The sequence below is a fragment of the Denticeps clupeoides genome, chromosome 5 (assembly GCF_900700375.1).
Source record: "Denticeps clupeoides chromosome 5, fDenClu1.1, whole genome shotgun sequence".
NCBI lineage: Eukaryota > Metazoa > Chordata > Actinopteri > Clupeiformes > Denticipitidae > Denticeps > Denticeps clupeoides.
The window spans coordinates 10,243,882-10,250,091 of NC_041711.1; the positions used below are offsets into that span (position 1 = coordinate 10,243,882).

The 6,210-nt window shown below is 42.2% G+C and overlaps 1 long non-coding RNA gene across 1 annotated transcript; it reads left to right on the forward strand.

The window, feature by feature from the left end:
- The first annotated feature begins 2,168 nt into the window (after positions 1 to 2,168).
- On the forward strand, positions 2,169 to 4,295 carry LOC114791252 (uncharacterized). The gene is made up of 3 exons (XR_003749953.1): positions 2,169 to 2,184; positions 3,904 to 3,967; positions 4,151 to 4,295. It is a non-coding gene; the product is annotated as an uncharacterized LOC114791252 (long non-coding RNA).
- The last annotated feature ends 1,915 nt before the right edge of the window (positions 4,296 to 6,210 follow it).

Here is a 6,210-nt window from a genome sequence, read left to right on the forward strand (position 1 = left end):
AACAGCCATATGTGTAATTATACCTGCACATGATTTTACCATCGATCGACACCGGGAGCGTACATACACAGGTACAATTCTGCTTAATCTAATGTTCGTTAGGAACAGAGCTGTTTCAGCCTTCCTTGTCCTCTCCGCCCTCCAGAGAACGTCTGCGGATCGTGCTGGTAATTCTGCCAGCCACGATGAATCACCCTCCATGCATTGTAGAAGTGGACCACTGAGTGCCATTAGCCTTGACGCTAATGGGTTTCAACAAGTTGGGAGTGTGCTGACTGTTCCTGTGATCTTAATTCGAGGGGAGATGATCAACAGCAGAGAGAAAGCATCGCTCATTGGCATTCTGTCACTGAAGCTGCTATGTGAGGATCTCTGGATGAGTCTGTGTGTGTTGCTGTGATCTACTAAACTTTTACGTTTTTACGTTTCTGCCTTGTGTGTGCATACTCAAAAATTCACACACATTCACTTCAGCAGCATTTGTTACGGCTTCACCAATTTTTCTCTGTTGTTTGGTGTATTGGAGCTAGCAAACAAGATACGTTAATTTGCCCGACAGGTCTGCTACTTGGTTGATCTGTGTGATTTCACCTTCTTCGTTCATGCAGACGTCTGATGGTTCTCACAACTCATGTTAAATCATATAAGAAATACATACATTATGTCTCTCAAAATGTTTTTCTCCCAGTGGTATCAGAAATAGTACTGAGTTTTTTCCTGGGTTTTGGTCTCAAGTTTGAAGTTCTAGAACTGTGATAATACTATTTTCTTACTGAAGATGCCATCCCAGAATGCTGTTACAATGTAGATGGTACATATTGTCCGCAGAAATGTTTATGTGTCTCCTTTAAGTCAATATCTAGATTAATGCAAAACCAAAGGTTTCCTTACAGATGGTTTCATCACACTGCCACTTAATGTAGTGTATCCTGCTGCCATCTCATTGCTTGGTAAACAGTGCACAAGCTCCTGGCTGTCCCATCGGGCCGTTCATCAAAACAAGATTTCTCAGTTAGTTGGGTTAACTTAAGCCAGAAAGTGAAAGTTTATGTCATTGGGATAGACGGCACAATGTGTCCACTGCATTTAGCCCATCATGCAGTGAGCAGTTGGCAGCCATGAAAGCCGCTTGGGGAGCAATGTGTGGAGATGGAATCTTGCTCAAGGGGACCTCAGTGGAATATTGGCGATATGGGATTTTGAACCCACAACTTCTGATTATGAGTCTGCTTTCTTACCTGCTAGGTCACTACTACCACCAGTCATGACTATACAAAAGGTGAGATGACGCCTTCCTGTTGGTCAGTCATGACTTCTAGTATAACAATCCATCTGAGAAATCTTGTTTTGATGAATGATTAATGTCGTATCTCTGAAATTCATCTGACCAGGACAGTTATGGTCAGACTAATGACAGACTGGATTACGATAATGTTTTGCCCTTTTTGGGGGTGTCTTGCCGTCCCGCATGGGTACATGTTTTGGACTGCGTATTGGGCTGCTAGTTAACTTTGAATTTATTTACTGTTTTTTTGGTGACGTTTGCATGGCATATGCATGGCATTGGAATTGTGTTTTATTTAGGTAGTTTCGATTTTTTGTGATTCTCCACGTTAAGACGACATGTATTATTAAGTCCATATTTATGGGTGTTACTATTGTGCACTGTGCTTGAATAGGTTAAGTAACACACATAGGTTTATGTGGTAAAAAAATAACAGTAAACATTTTAGTTAATATTGTAGTCTTTAAAACCTTCAATATAGCAAACCTTTTCTGTGACAAATAGCATTTCACACTCTTGACATTTTCTCAGCCGCAATAAGTTTGAATATGTGGATGGCTATCCAAATGTCCTTCTTCCTCGTCCTTTCACTTCTTCCTCCAGTTTTGCCATCATCTCCATTCACCTGCCTCGTCATGCCACCATGGTTGTGACAGAAAGACCCGATCCGCATTTGGACACAGCCGACGCCGCCCTGCTGAGATCAAAGGAGCCGCAACTCGCCGGGAGGACGTCGCCAGCTTCCTTGTCCCTGGCCAACGTTGGCTTCCTTTTCCGCAGGGTCCCGACCCCTGCCTCTCAGTCCAGTGTCTGGTGGTGTTGAAGGTGAGGAGCGGCCATTCAGCGGAGCAAGCCGGAGATTGACCGTGAGCGGCGGTCGCCTGCGGACGGCGGACGAGGTAGCTGGTACCACACTGGTCTGAAGCTGTCTGCGCAGGACTACCATCGCTCGCCCATTCATTTTTCATTCAACTCTGCTGTTCATCTCTTCTCGTCTCTCTCGAATCGATTCTTCTTGACTCATCTCATCGTCCACTCTATCCATCAAGACTCAGTGTATGGACTACCTTCCTCCTTCATGGACTGCTTTGGCGGGCCCGCCGGGTGTGGTGCCTAGGAGGGGGGTACTGTCATGACCCGCTCCAGAAGGGGTTTCACGTTTGTCATCTGTAATGTTCCCTAACCGTAGCCCCTGCCACAGTCTCCATATCCTCAGTAAAGTGGGTGCATCCAGTCTTTTGTGGCAAATATCTTTCTATATTCTTTCTATCATCGACAAAAGAAATGACTTGTTATTCAACTGAAAGGGCAAACGAATATAGCAGACTCATTCACCACTGACATAAGAAGTGTTATTCTGATTCCAAATCTCATTTCCTGCTGTTTACCCACTACGTAGCACCTAGCACCTTGAAACAAGAACCCCAAAAAATGCAAGCGTGAAACACCCTCCCCAAAAACTTCAGTCTGTTAATCCCCTGGTTTACAGGCTATGTTAAGCCCCCACCCTGTCCATTTTATAAAAGAGCACGTTGTGATGTGGTAAAGCTGATGCACTGTACTAATGACTAATCCTGGCTACAACGCCTCAGCAGGCACATAATCCAACAGAGGCTAACGTGACGCAAGTGAAGAGGAGAAAAGGCCCATTGAAATCAGCCTTTGATTAATTTCAGGAAGTCACTCCAGTGCTTGACACAATTTGCATCGGGAGCGCTATATTTACCCTCACGCACAGGCGTTGCACTGAAATGCGTGCTTGATGAGGAGAGAAACAAAAAGACTGGTGGAGTTTGTGTGGGAGGTGGCTGCTTCCATTTCACATTAATACGCACACACACACATATTACACACACACACACTCACACTGCAGCTCTGTCAGGTAATTGTATGTTACCATGGATACATGGAAAGCTCCATTCTAACAGGAGGCATTGGAAGGACATTAGCATGCGTCACCAGAGGTGTCACACTGACAAGTTGTAAGGCAGTGAGACACCATGGGAACCCACCCCTTGAGTACAGAGTTCTCTCATCAGATTTGGGATGCAGATATTTGTCTATTTTCCTTAATGACACTCAAAATGAACTGCAGATATGCTCAAAAAGAGAGAGAGAACAATTATATATATATATATATATATATATATATATATATATATATATATATATATATATATATATATATATATATATATATATATATATATATATATATATATATATATATATATATATATTCAGATAGTAAAACAAGTAACAAGTAAAACAAGTAACAAGTCTTGCAAGTAACCTACTAAAGGCTAGATTTTTTTTTTATTTCAGATTATTTAAATCAGATTTTTTAATTGTTTCACTTCATGACATCTTAGCACAATATTGTCATCAGCATGAGAAGCTTCATAAGAAAGTTATTAGCATGATTGCATGCCACTACACATTGAAAAACACGTTCATTTAGAATGGCAGATGTCATGTGTCTCAGTGCCCTCCCTGCACCGCTGCCTGCCATCTTGCATCGATGTTGTCAGTGCCAGTTCTGCCCACTGTTACGTCCAGTGGTCATGTGATGTGCTTCATGTGTTTCCTCGATCTTGTTTGTGTTTTCCTTTTTGTAGGAGGAGCCTGCAATTACAGAACTCCTCCCATGCCTGATGACGATTTGCGCTCCAGTCGGAGTGGGTACGCTGAGGAGAGGGGAAGGAGAAGGGGGAATCCTGTTCACAGTAGCTGTCTACCTTGCAGTTCTAGTTGGCCGGAACGCTTTGTTTTGTCTTTGTGTCAAGGATTAATTATATTTCTTTTTTGTTTCTTAATACTTAATGTTTCCTCCCTCTTTCATGTTTGTTTATGTTCCTGTCCTAGACGAGAATGTAACACCACGCATACAGACATCTCAAAAATTCCAGAATTGATAGCGGCTCCCTGATCATCATTCTACCAGGGTACCATTGAGAGTGTTCTCTGCTGCTACATCACTGTCTGGTACGGAAACGCCATTCTTGCTGAGCAGAAGGCCCTGCAGTGGATAGGGAAGACAGCAGAGCGCATCATCAGGGTTCCACTTCCACCCATCTCCCAGCTCTACGAGAAACACCTCATTTGTCGAGCGCAGAACATAATGAAGGACTCTCACCACCCCTCACATGCCCTGATTTTCCTCCTACCATTTGTCTCAGGATCAGAACTGTAACTGCCAGACACTGCAAGAGCTTCTTCCCACAAGCAGCCAAAGCTTTCAATGTACTGCCATCACCAAAAAACTGATCAACTCAACTACAATACACTTCCAGCCTTATGCACCTGGTCTTTGCACATCTCAACTCATTTTGCTCATCTCTGCTCTTTTTGAACATCCTGCACATCTTGTGTCTTGTCTTGTGTGTCCTGTTTGACATATCCAACTTATCCACTCACAAGCATCCTAAGTGTTGGCCAGTTATGTCTTGTTCAACCTGTTCATTGTACAGAAACGTTTTACTTATCTCTTTTAGAGATACTGTATAGTATTTAAGTTTTAGTTTTAGTTAGTATGGTTTAGTTTAGTATGTATATACAGTACAGGGCAAAAATTTGGACACACCTTCTCATTCAACGGGTTTTCTTTATTTTCATTCTCACTGAAGTGCTAAACACCTCTGGGAACTCCTTCAAGACTTTTGGAATCCATTTCAGGTGACGACCTCTTGAAGCTCATCGAGAGAATGCCAAGAGTGTGCAAAGCAGTAATCAGAACAAAGGGTGGCTATTTTGAAGAAATTAGAATATAAAACATGTTTTCAGGTATTTCACCTTAAGTAAATAACTCCACATGTGTTCATTCATAGTTTTGAAGCCTTCAGTGAGAATCTACCAATGTAAATGGTCATGAAAATAAAGAAAACACATTGAATGATAAGGTGTGTCCAAACATTTGGCCTGTACTGTATGTGTGGATCACTGTGTGTGTTGCCTGTTCACGTAGCCCTTGCTAGAGTATCCTTATCATCCTTAACGTTTCCTCTTCTTATTCCTTTGGCTCCTGTTAGGGGTCACCACAGTGGATGGTGGCCTGCAGCATTGAATTTGCAAGTTTTACGTTGGATGTCCTGCCTGTGTAAACATTTAACATTATTGTTAAACTTTTTGAAAATTTTGTTGGACAAGAGAAAAGACCCACAACTTTTTTTCTTTAAAAAAAAGACCGATAAAAATGAAAGACCACTGTCATCACATCACTCGTTAATCAATAGAAAGGGACAGTTAAACAGTTTACTGTGTAACTGTACTATTTATATTAAAGTAAATACATTTACTTTACACAGGTCCAACTTCTGCAAGATAATAAAAAAAAAAAAAAATAGAAACAAGGTCCCCAAAATGGATGGTTAAATGTATGCTATTAATGTAGATTCCTGACATTTCAGACAGAAATGTATTAATGGATGAGTTGTAATGGGCTTCACTGCAGAATTCTCTGAATTAATTCTGCACTCCGATCTCAAAGCATGTCAAACTGATTGCCTGAAGATGGCTATGAGTTCACTGTATTTCAGTAAACCCCACAGCTGGCCTCAGAGGGTAGAGTTTGACATAGTTTTATCAGACACATTGAGGAAGTGCGCTGTGGGTCTGAAACCCAACACTGACGTCCGTCACTATTGATTTGTACATTAAAATTTATGCTCCCATTGGCTCGTGTCTCTCACCCTAGCTGTTGTGACTGGTAGATCAGAGGGGGGCCTGCAAGAGTTGTGCTTGGTGTATAGAAACTGGAATAATCTGTCCTGGGTGGCACTGGGCCAGAATCTAATTTCCTGAGCTGCAACTGTGACTCTGTGAGCTCGTTTCATCCAGGTTACCTTGGTTACCCTCAGAAAGGTGGGAAAGAGATGGCAATAAGTGGAGCGATCGTTGCTATGCGTCACTGTGGAGCACTGTGGAGG